The sequence below is a fragment of the Solenopsis invicta genome, chromosome 13, assembly GCF_016802725.1.
Source record: "Solenopsis invicta isolate M01_SB chromosome 13, UNIL_Sinv_3.0, whole genome shotgun sequence".
Taxonomy (NCBI): domain Eukaryota; kingdom Metazoa; phylum Arthropoda; class Insecta; order Hymenoptera; family Formicidae; genus Solenopsis; species Solenopsis invicta.
The window spans coordinates 4319574-4338128 of record NC_052676.1 but is presented as its reverse complement, the minus strand read 5'-3'; the positions used below and the strand labels follow the sequence as shown (position 1 = coordinate 4338128).

Sequence of the window (18555 nt, the reverse complement as noted above, 5' to 3'; positions counted from 1 at the left end):
AATCTTTCCTGATGACGAAGATTTTGCACATGTTTCCGTAAATTAAGTAACGCTACTCTTGCAACAAATTGTGCACGAAATATCGCGCGGACGCTTTCAACGATGTTTTTCATTTTTATTTATGTTTATTTATCTAATAATTATTTATCCAATTATGTATCCAATTATTTTTATTACTATTTTGCGTAACAGCATTATATGTGCGACGTGCGATTTACACATTTCTAGGTTAAATTTCTCTAATCGATTCTTGCCACGTTCCGAAATCTCCAAAGTAACGTTGAGCGTTTAATTAGAAAATCACCTTAATCGTTCATTCATTGGGAACGCCGTCATTCGAAATTCTGTCTTATTCCTCCGTCACCCTTCCCACCCCGCGCGATCCTTCCGGAAGGAGACCTCGTGACCGTAGGCGGCAGGCACTCACACGCGTACAGAGAGTTTGAAAGATGGGCGAGGAGAAGAAAAACTACTCGCAGGATCTCGTTTTCCGGGTTACGCGAGGGAGATGGCGGAAGTGAGGAGAGTACGGGAGGGATGAAGGGAGGAAGGGAGCACGTTCTCGCGGGAAAGACAAAGGCGAGAGATCGCGAAGCGTAGAGAAACACATTACCCCACCGACGGCGATCTCCGGCGAGAGAGGTCCAGAGGTAGAGGAGGGATGAGGTGGCGGAGGACCGAGGAGAACTGTGTGGAGGGGAGGGGCGTAAGGGGGTGCGAAGAATTTAGGAAGGAAGGAAGGAGCCTGGATCTCTCTCTCCTCTCTGTTGAAGGTTGCTCGTGGTAGGGGGAGGTCGTACGCCCTTGAACGAAGACGGGGCAACCTGACCCTACGGCGTACGTTCCTCCCGCCGCCACCCGCTTTCGATTCCCTCCCCGACTAGGCGAGAGACCAGACGAGCGGCCGGCGCTCTCGCCGAGAACACCTCGATGACGACGGCGGCAACGACGACGAAGACGACGAGGACGACGACGATGCCTTGATTTTCTGGGTAACGCTTGCGCCTTGGAGAAGCACACTCTCGCCCTTCTATCCGCTCACCGTTTTCCCCTGTCTTCCCTCCGCTTCTAAAGTCGGCAGTCGACTCCGTCCATTCCGTCGGAGGGTGGAAAATGCGCGCCAGGGGTGGCAGGCGCGTCGAGAGGAGCCCCGGCCGCGCTTTTCGGGGGTGGTTTTCGTGCCAGGAGGCTCGTTGCCCCCCTTTCCGCCCGTCCCGCCGACAGTGGGGGCGCGCGCTCGTCCTCCGGAGGGACGATGACGACGACGACGACGACGACGACGACGACGACGACGACGATGGTGGCTCTGGAAGGCTCGGGGAGGCAAGCGGTGGGGTGTACGTGTACACACATCGCGCGCGCAGGGGTGGAAAGCAGGACGGCCGAGTGGGGAGCAGGGTGGACGGCGACCGGGGGCGGGAGGGCGCGGAGAGAGCCCGGGGATCCCCGGGACTATCCGGGGGCAGGGGGCTGGCGGCGGCGGCGGGCACCGGGGGTTGATACCGAGGGGCAGGGCTAGGCGGGCGAAGACGGAGAGGGCGCAGTGGTCCCGCGACCATCAAACCAACAACACCGTCCTGCCGCCGCCGTTCGTTCGGCGAAAACGGCGGCCGACCGACCCCTACTTCCTCCTCTTCTTCTTCTTCTCTTCTCTTCTCTCGCCGCCGCCGACGCCCGCTCTCACAAGCGACGGACGTCGGCGACGTGGCGACGGACGTCGTCGACCTCCTCTCCGTAACGCCGCGCGCTGCGCTCCCGCCGCCGTCGTTATCCCGCGGAATAGGATCCGTCCCGATCGCGGATGGATCCCTTGCGATCCCGGGCCGCTCGCCCGAAGAGCAGTCGTCCTCTTCGTGGAGAGGAGCAACGCGCGGGAGACAAGGAAGAGGAAGCAAAAGTCGCCAGGTAACCGCCAGTCGCGCGACCGATCCCCGATCCCGAAGCTCCTTTTTCCCTATTGTCAAGGGCACAATCCTCGCCGGTCGTACAATCTCGCGCGTTCGCGCTCTTCAACCCCCTCCGCTTGTCCAGTCTAATTAATTAACTCGCCTCCGATCGCCGAGTCGAGCGCCTTAATCACACCATCGATCGCCGCCTTTGCCTCGGTTTACCGATCGCGTTATGTTTTTTTCCTATCGATCGATTCAGTCTCGATTGATTTTTTTATTTGCCTTAATTCCTCTCTCCAGCCCAATCAAAACCTTTGAAAAATTGTTTCACTTCGATTCGCTAATTATTTCTTTTTTCTTTCCTTATTTCTTATTCAGTGCCCTCTTTTTTTTATCAAGTAAACACTTCTTCATCGCTTCACGTAACTTGTTCTTTCGTGAATGGCGAATTCTTTTGCATGTGAATCTCGAGCGCATGAATGGTCGTGATGATAGTAGGATACTTTCTTCCGACCCCCCGTCGAGGCACTTATACCTTATTCAACGATGATAGCACATTAATCAGTGTCGTGATTGATGATTAATCGGAAAACGGGATTGGACTCCTCCGACATTTGGAATTTTATTTACACAATTTTCTATAACGTTCGTTATATTACAACCGGACTTTTTTTTATTTATTTAGATGCACTTTGAAAGTTTTCTTAAACTTGAAATTTTTTCGAGAAACTCGTCGACATTTTTCCGAATTTTGAAATTCGATCGACTTATGACGATTAACATTTTTAGAATCTTTTATCTCATTCGTCTTTCCGCGCAGTCGAACCATTGTTTCAACCTTATTCGCGTTACTACAACCTTATTTGTTTGTTTTACTAATCTTTCTTTCATTGTGTACATTTACACCTTGATGGATATTTCGACGACGGATTAATATAATGCGCAGCCGTACAATTTCGTAACTCGAGATTTCTATCAATCGAACAATCTTCCACTCGTTCCGACCAGACTTTCGACCGCGATATCTACCGGGTGGCTGGCCCGCTATCGTTCCTTATCGCTATGTACTACGTGCACGCACGTGGACGTCATTTTCTTCATCGTTCCCCGATTATTTCCTTGAACTCTTTTAAAATAATTACCCGCGTGGCTTCGTGCCTCTTTAGAGAACGGATTCCAGTCTGTCGCTTATCTTCGAAGAACGTCCTGATCAATTTATCCCGGTTAATTCTTAATTAAACCGGATTGAAGAAAAACCCGACATATGGCCCACGTACGTCGGTAAAGAGCGCACCGCGCGGCATCAAATCGCCATATGTCGTCGGACAAACTGAAACTGTTGCTATCCGTGAAATTAATCTATCTGAGATGAGCGGCTCTCTCACGTGACCGCACCGTTTGTCGCATGAACGACGTTAAAAAAAAATAATAATAGTAAAATTGAAAGAGAACTCTCGGGATGTAGCAACGGTATTAACTCTGGCATCAAGAAGTATATTAATTTAAATAAAATTTATCCTCGAAATAAAAACACGTATATCATAAAATTAGAATTTTCTCCGTCGCTAAGGGTAACAAGTTAACGTTGGTATTTGAGCGTCGTTCGTCTTCTTCCTCGAGTATCCCGCGGGATTCTTCTCTCGCGCGATTTTCGTGACACCCGGTAGGCAAGGTGTTCCCCTATTCCGCGTAAGTACATTATGGTGTGTACTGTTGTTTTATCAGTAGTGCAGGATCGCCATGGCTACGAAGTATGAATAAGCCGTAGCCGGCACGTCGCCGCTGCCTTGTGCCTAATTACCATTTTCGTAATTTTCTGTCACGAAACTGACTCCGCGGCGAGCCGGTGCCCTGAAATCGGTCCCCGATCACGATCGCGCCCTCCCCGGTCGATCCCTCGCGCCCACCCGCGGCCCCTCGAACTTCCGCCCCAAGCTTCTTCGGAATTCGACGAGCAGGTTTGTGCGTCTCTCTTTGTGATCTACAATCTACGGACGGTCCCAATATAAATCAATATCGAACGCATGAATATTCCCGCGTTTGTTTCAAGAGAATAATTATTGACCAACATTTGATGTGATGTCCACTAATTTGCGTAACTTATCGTCACAATTATTTTGAACGTGCTGCATGAATATTTTAAGTAGTTTGTATGTTAAATTAGATTACAAAGTTTTCATTAATTCTAAATTATTTAATCTTATTGAAATCTTTCTTCAAAATTTTATTAAAAATGCAGCAATTTTTTTTTTATATTAATAGCTATTAATTATTACACAAATTAACTGCACTATTAAAATTTTATAAATCAATCGAAGTAAAAGTAAACAAATTTAATAATTCTGCATTTTCATAATTTTATTTACACTTTGCGTTTTGATGAACGATCTGCACCCTTATATTTCTCATTGATTTCCTCACGAGCAATAGGCCAGCTGAAATAATTAATGCACGGAATGTAAGACGAGAAGACGTATTAAAATAAAATTCAATTTCTCGAAGGGACGTTTTCCGTCTCGACGAGTCGTCCGACGTCGCTCTCTTTATTTTTGCCCGACGACACTATCGACGACAGCGGCTTAATCGATCCTCCAGGATTCCGTCGTCCTCGCGGAGGCGCGACTAATTGCGCGAGAACAGTTTCGACGGTTGAGCGATGCTCGTCGCGCGGGCAACTTATCGAACTGTCAATATGTGATCAGCTGACGCGCTTGATCGTGTGCTCGCTCGCTCTGTCGCAGGCGGCTCCCTATTTATAACGTTTCGCGCGTCGCGCCGCGTAAGGTTGACGCGACGTTCCCTCCATCTCGTGTCCACCGTGTCGCTGCAACATTTCCCGAGTGCATCTGAAAGGAAACCTTTCCTTTTTTTTTTTTCTAAGCGAGAGAATCGATAGAGAACGAAAGCGTGAATCTGGGCGTGAGATTGTTAATCTCGAGGGAAAAAAATTTTCTTAAATAAAAATTAAGGAGACTCGAATGCGGGAAACACTAGAAGTTATTTTCAGGAAATGGAGGAAAATTTTAACAAATTTATGAGTCTTTGTTTATCTATATTTAAGAACGAATATATTTTTATTTCTTTATTTTCTTATCTTTCTTTATTTACATTTGCACGTATCCCATACAGCGTGACATAACAAAAAACATTGGAAAATATTGCTACAACGTTTCAGCAATATTGCAGCAACATTAATACAATATTATACATATTGCTGCAACATTACGTGTCAATGTTTTTGAAGCGGATGTTTTACCATTGCTGCAATGTTGCTGAAACATTGCAGCAATATTTTGTAATGTTGTACCATGTGGGATAAAGCTCGATTAACTAATTAAAAATAATAAATGCAAAGGGATCACGGAATACATACTGTATATAATAAAAATGTGATGAGAGGCTATGTACGAAGAGATGCTGTTGTTATTTCATTCGCTATTGTTTCTGCGTCACTGACTGAAATAGATGTGTGTATAACAAGAATTCTGCGTCCACAATCCATTACTGTGATTGAAAGACTTTTCTATAACGAGAAAGACTCAATCGTTGCGGACAACCCCCTTCTTCATTCAATTCCACGGTCGCTAACGTACTTTATCTCGCGGTTAGGAAGCTCGAATGTCGCAATTTAACGCAGCGTTGAGCGCCCAAAGCTGCAAGGTGAGAACTGGAAAATAAAGAGTTGGCAGTCGAGCAATTAGATCCGGAATTTAGAGCCGAGGGCCGAAAATCTAGATGCGAAAGAGAGAGAAAAAGAGAGGCGTATTCGTGATGACGACGTGGCGTTAAATGAGTAACTCGGCGATTACGAAGGACATCGTTGCTGACCTAGGCTCACACACGGCCGTCGTGGGCGGCCGCCACCCTCACCCTTCCGCCCCCTCGCCGCCGTGTCTATGTCTTGCCCCAACCCTCCCGCTGTGTCTCCATTAGCGCGAGCGCGCCAAGAGCGTCGGTTTGTTCCAGATACCAGGTAGAGCTATGCGGTTCGCCGGCCTGGTACCGGGGCCTCTACTCTCATGAATGGAAGAGGGTTCGCCAGGATCGATGGTGAGGGCGTGCTGCCTTCCAGGGGAGGATTGGTGTTTAACCGTGACGTTTCCAACCCCACCTGAGCGAGGCTACCGCGGCGTACACGTGCTCAGTTACGTCACGAGGACGAGTCAGGACCTTCGTGCCATTCAGGTCATCATCCGTGAAAAGCAAACTGAAGGATTCGCCGCTTTACCGGGGAACCTGCGTGATCCCGAAGTTGGAAGAACAGACGAGACGGTGTCACGGTAAGAAAAAGAAAGAAAAAAAAAGCGGAATGTGTGTGTAAAGGTGACACGAGCGTTTTTTCGCGTGTAGAATGATGATAATAATAGTCTCGTGATTTATTTATTGATGGTTAATTTATCGATTGGCTACAGTTTTAGTGTCTCGGAATAGAAAAGAAGTTCCATAAATTCCGCTTCTCTGAATTTCGATCGATGAAACCGCGCTTTTGTGATACGGCGAGTACGTCGCACGCACCTTTTTTTAGTTCGCACAGGGATCGAGAAATAAATGAAGGGTTACGAAGCTTAGCGTTCGCCTTAAAAATTACGGAAGAAACAAGAAAATTTGAAGAACTTTCAACGCGCTGATTTATGCATGTACACCGAGGGAAAAAAACTTGACTAAATCTCTCAGCCCGATTAAATTTTTCCAGTTCAACTATTTATGTTTGACTTTAATATGTAAAATACTTCTCAGCTTAAGCAGTTGTATATTTAATTTAATTACATATACTTGAATGAATAAATGCTTAAACTGAGGAATTCAAGTTGAAGAATTTAGTCGAGTTAACAACTCTTTTTTTTTTCGGTGCACGTAAAACAGGAAGTGTTAAATCGTATCTTAATTTTATATTATCTCACATATTTATAAATGGCTATTATTACGTATTTCTTTTATTAATCTTGATAAAATTATTGGAAAGTCGCGTGAAAAAGTTAAAGAGGGAGAGAAAAAACTTGCTCTCGCGGGGAAGGACAGATCGATATATCTCAATCGTGTCGGCGTCGCTCTTACCTCCCCGCGACTTTATAGCGCTTATAATTAGCTTCATACCGCCACGCCCGATTACACACCTTCCTGCCCTTTTGCGTTACTTGTCTTCGGACTCTTCGGTAACTTCGGGAAAGGCTATTACCGATCGGCTTCGTCGAGGACGATTAAATCATCTTGGCCAAATTAAATCGTTACCCACCAGCAATTAAGCACCTTGTTACGTAAATTAATCTCGCATCTCAAATTTCAATTTTTACCCAACTTTCAATTAACTTGCACAGAACGACGACATCCTTTAATTATCGATGTAATTGCGTTGTAAAGTAATTCCGACGCAAAGTCTCAATAATTTTGCATATACGTACAAAAAACACATTTATTTTTGAAAAATGAAGAATAATCCGGCGTTTTGTTCGAAAATGTCGCGCACGTCATCGGACTAGGTGACTTCATACTCGTTATTGGATCACGTAGCCGTTCGTCCCTCTCCTCCGTCCGAGAAATTATTTTTTCCGTCAATAATGGGGCATCGCCCTACACGTCGCGCAGATGTCACGTGTGACGGGGGCATTTAAATATCTTCCTATTAAATTCCTGGCTCCGCTGCACGGGTGCCCCCCTGTGCTCGCGAGGGTTTAAACCCCCTCCCGCCCCTGTCTTTCTCTCTCTTTCTCTCTCTTTCGCGTGGAGGTAACCCTGACCCACAGCTTCGGCCGACGAGGTTCCAGCCCTTTGAGGGAATGCCCCCATTGTGTCGCGGAGACCAAGCACTTTTCCCTCTCCCTCTTCTCCCCCCTGCCCGCGTCTTTCTCTCCACTCGTCCGACGATTCCTTCGCGATGGATATGAATTAGCCTTCATGGGCACAGGGGGAAAGCGGAGTAGAGCAACTGCAGTAACTGCGGACTCACCCTCCGCAAACACGCGCCTTTTAAAACGAGTGGAACCCTCGGAGAAAGTACGACACGACTTTCCGTCCCCCTCATTTTTTCGCGCGTCATCGACAACAGGAAAAAAAAACCTGACGTTCCGTTACGTTTCTGAAAGATTGGCAGCAGAGCTTTCATAAAAGGAGGTCAAAAAATATTTATAAAAAAAAAGAAACTGTTACCATGTGATGTTTTTTTTTTCCAATTTCTCTTTCCCGAAATCTGTTGATTTGCGTTTTGGCATTAGCCTGCGAGTATACACAATGTAAATCAATTTAATTAACCCAATTACTCAACACAAACAGAACAATAAATGGACTATTCGATTAATTGATAAACAAGTCTGAGAGCCCATTTATCGATACTAGACAATAATTAGAGAAGTATTTTTACCAGGAAAAATATGCTTCAGCAATCGAATAAAACTATCAATTTCTTATTCGTTTTCTACGCAGCGTAAATAATAACTGAATGGGGAAGGAACACTACATACATTTCTATTTGGATTATTTAGCGTTTGTTTATAAAGATTAGTTAGAATTAAGCAATCACAAAAAATTAGTAACAATTCAATTAATTTTACATTTTGATTTCTCTGTTTTCGATTCCTCGGCCATGAGATTTTATGTAAATAAATTTAAACACAGTGCGGATGAATGAAATTAAACGGTAATTAATCGGTAATTAATCGGATTATAATTAATCGGATTAAGCATAAAGTTGTGGGAAAACCAATGGGACGGAGATCGCCGGCACGAGGTGTCATCGCGTCGGACAATCGGGTTCGATGACCGGGATGAGAAAAAGCGTCGTTAATGGAACACAGAGTGTCGAAGTGGAAAACCTCGATCCTGTGGAAACTATCAATCAGGATCACCGTCGGACTGTAACGCTAGTTACAGCATCCCATATGCTCGCCGGCGTGAAAAGCGCGTAAGCCCACGGTGGTCGACGACGAGAGGGGGTGGCGGTAAAGGGACGGACGGGAGGGGGAGGAAGGAGGGTGGATTTCTCGATTATGCGAATATCTACGGGCACAATGGGACCCCAATGTCAGCTGCTCCCATCATCCCCTCGTCCATCGAGCGACGTGGTGTCTCGTGCACTTCCACTCTCCTCCCCTCTCCCCCAACCCCCTCCACCCCCCGCGAAATAAGCAATAAGTTACGTTAGCACTGTGACGAACCACTGCTCCCCTCCACGATCCCCCTCGCGCACGGCACCGACCCCCCCTTGACCGAGGGCACGCGCCGGGGTGAACGTCCCCCATAGTGCAGTTTCGGCGTTCATCATGCTCGCTTCGAGTCTGTGCGATGTATCCGGTGTCCCAGAATTAACGCGATCATTAGCAGCGAGATCGGAAGGGTCGCTTCTTTCCTTCTTTTCGCGTGTAGAAGCCAATTCCTTTTCTCTTAGTGATGGTTGCGTGAGCCAATTATGAGCGAGATTTCGTTTCTCTAGTGCCATAATCTTTCTCTGATACGTCGTAGTTTTTCAAAATTTAATATTTAGTGCGCAGTCATGTCGGAAAGAAATTCAAATAAAGAAAAAACGATTGGTGAAGAACGGATTGCAATTGTTTCCGGTGCCGAATATTCATCTCGGCGTTAATTTTACGCGACTGTGTGGATGACTATTTGGAAAAAATATTTCGCTACTGTCCCAGATATGCTTTTATATTTTATTAAATAAGTGCGCAATTAATTGTAAGTGCAAAAAAGAAAAGAAACGTCGATGAGAAATAATAGTTTGCTGTGCTTATCAATGAAATCTGTTTCACATTCCGAAGGTTCTTCTCATAGACAGTGATGCAAAATGCGTAATTTGTCCAACTGTTGTTACCGATCGATCATAATAAATGTAAGATTAAGAAGCCCGTCAGAGACGTGTGCGAAATATTTCCCCCAGGGAAGCTCGAAGATGAGAAAACTGGAAGTATCGTCGAAAGTGACAAAGTGTGTTCTCCGAGATCTGCGAAGGTTGTAACGAGTTTCAGCAAGGCGCACGCTGGTGCCGGACACCCAGCGATACCCCCGGAGGGCAGGATCGGGACCGCGAAAAGAAGCGTGAGTCTGTGCTCCTTGCGTTCACTGCGGGCTTCCATGTGCCAACTTTTCAAAATTCATAAGGCACGCGGTGAATGCCAAGAGCGGACCAAATTCAACGATCTACGATCGAACGTCGGTGGTAGATTCATCTCGAGAATCTCTCTCTCGCGATCGACCGGAATCTTACGTCCGACCGCCGTTGGGTAAGGTCAGTATCAACGGATGACACGGCGACGACACTCCTCCCCGTACTCTCCTCCTCGAATTTGGGGAATGTAAACACTATTGATTTTTGTGCGTCCGCTTCTTCTTTAAGTAACGGCTGCGTCAAACACACTTTTAGACGTACTCTTTACGCTCAAATGTCTTCTCTGGTTTATGGTATTTATAATTGCTGCCTTAAGTATAGCATATTCATATAAGCTTTGCTTTGATTAATAACTATTAATTATCTTTATTAATCGCACTTTGAAATAATCTCGATTATAAGACTTATATTTGATTTTTAGTAAAATGGCCGTTTCGTCACTGTCTTCACTTACTTCCTAAAATCTTATAAAAATGTAAAGTAAATTTAATTAATTAAACTTGATTCTTTAAATTTAAATGTAAATTGCGTAATTATTATTTTTATTACATGTAAAAAGATATTTTGTATGTAACATTCTGTGACACACGTTGATAAGTGATGATGTATTTGTCATAAGTTCGTAATATTTACAATATTTGTATAATGTTCGACATTTTCAATGTAATTTAGAAATTTCCCATTTTTTTTATTTTATTTGTTTACAAATTTATGCATCGAACGCTGACGTCCTGGCTCAGTGATGAGGCAAAAGATCGCTTTGTCGAATATAAAAAAATTAGTTATAGATCGGATTCCTGATCTTTTCTGTCAAGCGCATCAAGCATCCAGATAGAAAGAGAAAGGTGATAGAGTGGTTAACGGTAATGGTGGAAAACAAGCGTTCCCCGACAGACGAGGTCGGGTTTAAAGCCGAAAAGCCCCTAAATGGAAATCGGGGAATTCCCAGGGCGTAGAAGACGAGAACGACTGTCGGTTGTATCGACCGAGACGAAAGGGCGGCGAAGGGAGATGACGGGGCGATGGTGGGGATGCTGCGCGGTTTAAGGGTGGACGCACGTTGCCTGGCAACCTTCCCGCAGCATCCCTCCTGGACCACCGCCGCCGCCACCGCCACCGCCCCTATCCACACCGCCGCCATCGACGACTTCCACGATCATTGTTGTCGTCGTTGTTGCGCGTCCGCCATTATTCAGGATCGATATCTCGCCCCGAGACGTCTCCTTTTCTCGATTCGTCGTGATTTCTGTGTGTACAGGAGCACGCGCGCGCGCTTCTTTTCCAGGAGAATCCTAGAATCCGATAGTTTGCATCAAAATTGGAAACTGGAGTTTGCGTGCAATTGAGAGACTCTATGTCGGTATTTTAGAATTTTTAGATATTCAGCGAGGGAAGGTAAAGTCGAGGATTCGAGGATTCTCTAGAGAGAAGTCAGTATCCGTGAAAAATCCAAGAAATCCTAGACTTCGAGGATTCTTAGATTCCAAGGATCTCAAAAAATTTCATGACCTAAAAAGGAACAGGAAATTTGTTAATTTTTAAGTTGGGAAATTGTGGTTTTGGACATACCAGTATTTCATATCTCCTATTTTATCAGAGTATAAAAATTTAGGCTTTGCAGGTACTAAAAATCTTTCGTTAAAGAATATTTCCTGTAATTTGGAGCATTTCTATTTTAATTAGCTATATGAAAAATACCAAACAGAAAAGCTTTCGTTTCGAAGGCAAATAACGATATGAGCAGGCAGCATTTTTTTGTCTAATTTATTAGCTTATTACAAGAACATCAACATTCTTTTAAATGGCATGTAAATGCAAACTTTTTTATATTAATGCTTAAGGTTAACATATTCTAAGTAGTTGAATTTGTCTTTCATGAGCTGTATTACTAGATTGATAAAAATATGCTATTCCATTTTTTAAAAAATGTTGATGATCTCTAAACGTGTTACGGAAAAATACTGTAAAGTATTATAAATGTATAGGGAAAAAGTTCAATCCAGAATCTAAAAATTTTACGACCTAGAAAAGAATAGAAAATTGTTAATATTAAATTTTTCAAAGTTGTAACTATAAATTTTAGACATGTCAGTATTTCATTTTATTTTATCAGAGACAAAACTTTTAAAGACACTAAATCTTCGGTTATAGAACACCACGTTTATTAATAGCGAAAAGATATATACGTATATAATATTGTAAATATTAGAGCAAAAATGAGAGTGACACTATAAAGATACTTTAATCCTACAAATAATATTAGATATCAAATATTATGTAGAACATTGATGTGTGAAAAATAAAATGTGTATTTATGGAATAATCTATTTGTTGCGTCCTTACTCCTTAGCACAAATCCCTTAGATATTGTTTGTACCATTACAAATTATCAAATCAATCATTATCGAATTATCGTCCAATTTCTAATCAATCACAAATTAATTCAAAAATATATAATTATTTCTTCTTTAACACAGATATGTAGAAATGCAGTAGTCAAAATAAAAGTCAACAAAATAGAAAGCCAATAAAAGTCGATACGAAGATTGTTATGTAAATACAATATCTTATTGTTAATAAATCAAAATTTAAACGTTTTGACCTTAATTTGGATCTTCTTTAATAAAATCGCGATAAAAAAATTATCGTAATAAAAACAGAGAATAGAGTTAACGCAAAAATTGCGGAGAAATTCAAAACCGCCGTGATCAATCAAATGAAGCTTTGTTAAAAAACGACGATGTCGTTAACAGTGATAAAACTGTACAATCAGGAGTTTATAAATGTATCCTGTATGTTGAGTGACAAAGCGGATACATTTCCTGATTGATTTTGGCATGTAAGGTTTTACAGCTTTCCTTAAAGTTTATTGATTATTAATTACGATTATATTTTTGTACCGTTTTATATGACGACCATCGCTTGTTTTAACGACATCAGTTTGATGAAGCTTTACTTGATTGATCTCTTTCTTGAAAAATTTCTCTGCAATTTTTGCGTCAACACTCAATTCTCTGTTTTTATTACTCTAACTTTTTTTATTGCGTTTTTACTGAAAACTTGAATTAAGATCAAAGTATTTGAATTTTTATTTATTGATAATAAAATATTATATTTACACGACGCTCTTGTGTCAACTAAATTATTGGCTTTTTTATTTCGTTGATTTTTGTTTTGAGAGCCTTTATTTATTCTATTGGATTCAAAATAAACTTTCTTTTCTACATCTTTTAATTTGCTGCAGCATTATTTTTATCTTTACAATAATTGCAAAAGCATCAAATTTAACAAAAATTTTCAAATATAAATGTAATATTGAATTGATTAATAGTAAAGGATTTAATTTTGTTAGCTAAAAAACTTCATTTAAAATAATATAATTAATTAAACAACCAATAAGCAAATCGTACGATCCTTTGCCATTGAAAATTAAAGAAAAAAATATTCTCTAGCTCATCCTAATGTAATTATAAAATACATTGTTCAATCCATTAACGTACCCATTTGTCTTAATAAAAAGTTGCGATTTTATCCATTCATATTCCGCCGCTGTTTTTCTTAACAAAGACCTTAAGAAGTTAGCTAAATGGCAGAGAGATTGATTGTCATTTGAAAGCTAATGTAGCGATCTTTTATACTTTCTTTCGCGTTATCTCTTTATGATTCGAAAAAAAAAAAGATACAAGCGCTATCTCCGCGCTGGAAATAAATCTCTCTCTCTCTTTCTCTCTTGCTTTCTATATCTTGTGATATAAATCGCGCTTCATCACTTTTGGAGAGTTCTATTATCGTTTCGGCGGCAGAGAATACTTAACACGTGAAATATACCGGGAACCTTTCACGTACGGAGTTGTAGCTCGCAAACTTTCGGTAATGATAATTATTTTGCCACCTGTTGCCTTATAATCCGCGGCAACCCGAAGGGGTTCACCACAACACCTTGGTAACAATGAGAAACAACAAGAATAGAAAACTGAAGTATTCCTGGCCGGTACTATCGAACGCTTTTCGAGCAGAGAAAGAGATTACCTCGATGATTATTCAAATGTAACTGAAACAGCTGTTGCTCCAAAAATTGGCAACAATCGTGCTCGATCAAAATAGCCCCGCGATTTGCCAAAATTCACCGAAATGTCGGTCTCTCGAAGTAAGAGGGCCGCCATTTCTGGCAGCGTCCCTCCCTCCCGTTTGTGCCACTGGTCCCATCCGTCGCCATCCCATCGCAAATTCCCATCGCTCCATCGACCCTGCGAAGCGTAGGCGCAACAAAGAAATTCAGATGAAGGTCACTTTGCCAATAGGAAGATAGCCTGACGGCGAACGGTGGGCGAAGAGAGGGCACGAGGAGGATTTCATGCACGCGAAACGGCAGGAGGGAGGAAGGGCTCACCGCTCTCGTGAGTTTTCACCCTCCGCCGACCCACCGAGGCTCGTATCGGTTGCCTGACTTCCATTCAAGCGATGTGTTCTTAGGCTGACCGCAACCGATCTCAATCGCGGTGGTCGGCTCCGTTAACGCGATTATTAACCTTTTGCGACCTCTGCTCCCGTCCCAACGCCAGGAGGGCAGATTAGAGTTTGTAAACGTCGCTCGTTAAGATTTTACTTATATTTCTTTATTCGTTATTTGTAAATGGAAACGTGTGCACTAATAAATTATATTGTCGAGAACTTATTTAAGATTACCCTCGTAAAAATTGTTCTCGGAACTTTTTAGAATGTCCGCGTAATGTTATAATTTTCTTAGATTTTTATACGAATTGGAACACACTTTTCAGAAATATTCGGAATCTACATCTTTTCTTAGAATTTTTTGTATGTATCGGGAAGTCTACATCTTTTTTCAGAATTTTTCGTATTTTAATTTATTATATCCTAAGATTCCTAAGATTTTTTGTTTTATAATTTCTGATAAAATGTTATCAAATCTACAAAAAAATTGTTAAAAGTATTTTTTTATTGTAGCTATTATGGGGTAAAAAATATATTTCAGAATTTTCATGTATGGAAAATTCTAAGAGAAGATGTAAGCTTTCTGAGTTCTACTAAAAAGTGTTCCAATTAGTATAAAAATTATGAGAAAAATTTTCACCAGAGTGACTAACGATTCCGAACTTTCCGAATTCACTGGAAAATATCTACCTGTTTTTTTATTGCGTGAACTAAAATTTTTGCGATAATTTATAAATAAACTAGTTTTTCGTACTCGTTAACTTCAAGTAATTTTGTTAAAAAATTGATACTTGTTTATAAAAATTGCGCGGTTTTAATAATTGCAATACTCTTCATTTGTCCTAGTTCCTGCGGTAAACAGAACATGTTTTATTACATATACGCAAAAGTCGATAGCTTTAGTAGTTTCTGAGAACGTTGGTTACTGACTATTTTAAGAAGGTATTCTAGTTTAGAGCGCAAAAAGGTTTGTCTATTTTTGGGAATTTTTTTAAAGAGAATTGCGTATATTTTACTACGTTTACACTACGTTTATACATTTACACTGAAAAAAAATCTAAAAGTAAGCTACTTTTTCGCGCTTTAAACTAGAACACCTCCTTAAATGATCTAATTGTCATATGATCACATTTCAAGTCTCTACAAGGAATATTAAGACGTTTGTTAGTTTTCATTATATTTCTTATTAAATTATCATAATACGATGCATACACATTTGTTTTGCTCATCGCTTTTGTAACTTTACTTGATTTCTCTGTTTTACTCGTGATAAACCATCGTCGGCCTAGTTAAACTTCCTACCGAATTGTTATTAAATTATTTCATATCTATGTAGTAATTTTGCACACTGAAAACTTTGTGCATCTGTTTTCTGTTCTACGATTTTGTAACGAAGTTTATTATTTTTTAATTTACACTTTTTAATGGTCGTTTTTGGCCTGTTATTTACGTGTATGTTTTCGCCATTTTCCATTATATTTATTACTTTTTTATTTTGTGATGCAAACTTCAATTTCAATTATTATTAAAATAATTTATTTAATTGCGATTATTTTCACGATAATTTTTTTAAATTAAAAAATGATAAATTAATGTGTCAAGAAGATGAAAATTTGAATGAAAGTAGGCGGCGCATTAGTTTGCGCGATCCTCGAGCTATATTTTGACAATTATAGATCGCCTGAATGTAAGAATCTAAGTTAATTGAAGTCGTTATTGCGCGCTTTGAAAGAAATGGCTCGCATCCGTGCGCAGTTGACTTAATTGGACTTTGGATCCACGAGATATCGCGAAGAGCGAAAGAAATTCTATGCGGGACGGAGGGCGAGAGAGCGAGACGGATTGAGAGCGAGCGGAGTGCACTTTATGAAATTGCATCGGGTATAATCACATATTTTCTTCATGGCTCGAGTTGGCGGCTTAATTCGAACGATGGTACTTCGCACGAAGAACGCAAGCAAAGGGATGAGAAACTAAAGAAAGAGAAGAAGCACACGGCCATAGAAAATAAACAAGGTGAAAGGGGGAAGAAACGTAGAGGAAAAAAGAAGAGCAATAAATGGAAAGGAACGCGAGTTGGTTGCAGGTAAACGAGAGGTAAATGAATTTGAACAAATTGGAGAGAGAAATATAATTGCAAAATAAACATTATATTTCACTAGATAAATTGGTAGAAATAATTCATCTCTCTCTCTCTCTCTCTCTCTCTCTCTCTCTCTCAGCTATAAATTGTAAGCGGAATAAAATGAGCGTGTATTGAGGGCTCGTCTGTAAAAGTGGAGAACACCTGGCTAAGAAAACTCGCGGACGCTGACAGGAAAGACGCAAAAGTTCCAGATCGCGTTGAGAAGAGGGAGAGGGTGGCAAAGAGAGATATCCGGAGGAGAGAGAAATAATCTTGTGCTTCTTCGCGGGAGGACTTTCGGCCTGATTTGAGAAACACGCGCGACACCATCAAGGAACGCCACGCGCGAGACGTAAAATTATACAATGAGAAATACGTTTCGCGTAATAACCGCGAGAGATACGTAATCGGAGAAAGGGACAGAGAGAAAGAGAAAGAGGGAGAGAGCGATGGAGAGAAAGCGAATGAAGAGAGAAAGAGAGAGAGAGAGAGAAGAGGAAAGCGGGAAAAGGGGATGGTCGCGTGGGACAGGAGGGTAGCGACGGGAGATACGGGGCGAGAGATCAATACGGGGTCGCTAGGCAACGAGCCTCCGGCGATCTCGGTCCGGGTAGACAGGGTGCCGCCAAGCAAGCCGCTGTAGCCACCCCGCCACCCTCTCCGGTGGCGGCTCAACCCTTCTCTCTCCCCAACCGCCCTTCCACCCCACTCCCCCGCCACCGAAAAGCGCCATATTCCACATAATAAATACCGGCAACTGTGCAACACGGCGCGCGGGATAACGCGAGGAGAAGCGCCGGCGAAAATGGTGCCCGACGACGACGCGAAAGGAGATCAACGAGAGTTCGACGAGAATTCCTGGCAAATTTAATTAATGAGTCACCCTTCGAGCGCCTTTCGCGTCCCGTTCGAATTTCGGTTACGGCACTTTCGCCGATATCTTGCTCGGTGTTGCTTAGGATCGAACTGGTCACGCAGCAATATTTGCGCAACGTTATCCCTTCTTTTATGCAAAATTTAAAAATCAATTTGAAATTTAAATATTTCGACACCTAAATAATATTTATAGTTGCGAAAGACAATATTTTAAAATTTATTCCACGTGCTGGTTCCACTGTTTGCTGAGAAAATAACGCCTGTTTGTAGATCATTTGCGTAAAAATCTGCCTCTTCTCGAGCAAAGTTTTCATGGAAATATTGTTCCGTTATGAAAAAAAAAACACTATTTTATAACAAACATGTTACTTCAAGTAAATAGTAATGTGTTATTTAGTGACTTGGAATTTTTATATCTTGTTTCTTTTATCGTCTACGACTTCTATGTCGTATGAAACGCAAAGTATGTTACATAAGTCAACGAAAAATATTACCAAAACAAAAATAATTACGATACAGTATATAAAGGATTGAAACCGAGTAAAACCCAGTATTAAATAAGACTCATTTTTTAATTTACCACTTAAAGAGCCATTTTATGTCTAGAACATATGTTTAAAGGATGATTACAGTTTTTGAAGTACTTTTTTTAAATGTCTTAGAAATTTTTCACAGAAATATTTCGTAAATTATTTCTGAAATATTTTAAATAATTTTAAAATATTTCTGAAATATAAATATGTCTAGGTAATCGCTTGAAGAATTTGTTGATTTGTTTTAGAAATCTTTTAGAAATGCTTTAATTTTTTGAAAAAATGCCGTACACATTAAAGATATCTTGAAATGTTTCTAAAGGTTTCTTGAAATATTTCAAGATGTCTTTATAATGTACAAAACTGAAAACAAAATATTAAACGAAAAAATATTAAGTAATTATATAAAATTATACAGAGGAAACCATATTTTGGCATTCAAAAAAAAAAATTATTTAGATCTAAATTATTGTGTTGAATTGTGTTATAAGACGGACAGTATTTTTCAAACGCATTGTTTTAAAACAATGAGAAGTTTTAAAAAGAGCTGTAAATAAATTTATATATCCATAACAGCTCGGA

General features: G+C 41.2%; 1 long non-coding RNA gene across 1 annotated transcript; it reads left to right on the top strand.

Moving 5' to 3' along the window:
* The first annotated feature begins 1335 nt into the window (after positions 1 to 1335).
* LOC113004243 lies at positions 1336 to 12310 on the top strand. The gene is made up of 2 exons (XR_003268928.2): positions 1336 to 1905; positions 5856 to 12310. It is a non-coding gene; the product is annotated as an uncharacterized LOC113004243 (long non-coding RNA).
* Positions 12311 to 18555: the final 6245 nt, after the last annotated feature.